At 34.9% G+C, this 238-nt stretch overlaps 1 protein-coding gene across 1 annotated transcript in view; it reads right to left on the reverse strand.

Moving 5' to 3' along the window:
- EMH_0073130 (uncharacterized protein) overlaps positions 1-238 on the reverse strand; it is a gene marked incomplete at both ends in the record, with an annotated part of 3,828 nt that overhangs the window by 2,665 nt on the left and 925 nt on the right. The gene's annotated exons all lie outside the window — the stretch shown is intronic.

Genomic DNA, 238 nt, shown 5'->3' on the forward strand with positions numbered 1-238 from the left:
AACTTTCTCTCCCAGGACGGGTTGGGGCTGAGCAGCAGCGCGGGGGTCATAGAAACGCAGAAAGAGAATAAAGAGAGAAGAAACGCATACGCATTACAATATTATATCCCCACTGCTCTCTACGCAGTGATATTTTACAGCTATCATTCCCCTTGCCCCCTACAGTTTAACCCTAAATATATATATATATATATATATATATATATATATATATATATATATATATATATATATATAT

This window comes from Eimeria mitis, genomic scaffold (genome assembly GCF_000499745.2).
Source record: "Eimeria mitis Houghton genomic scaffold, Emh_scaff95, whole genome shotgun sequence".
Lineage (NCBI taxonomy): Eukaryota > Apicomplexa > Conoidasida > Eucoccidiorida > Eimeriidae > Eimeria > Eimeria mitis.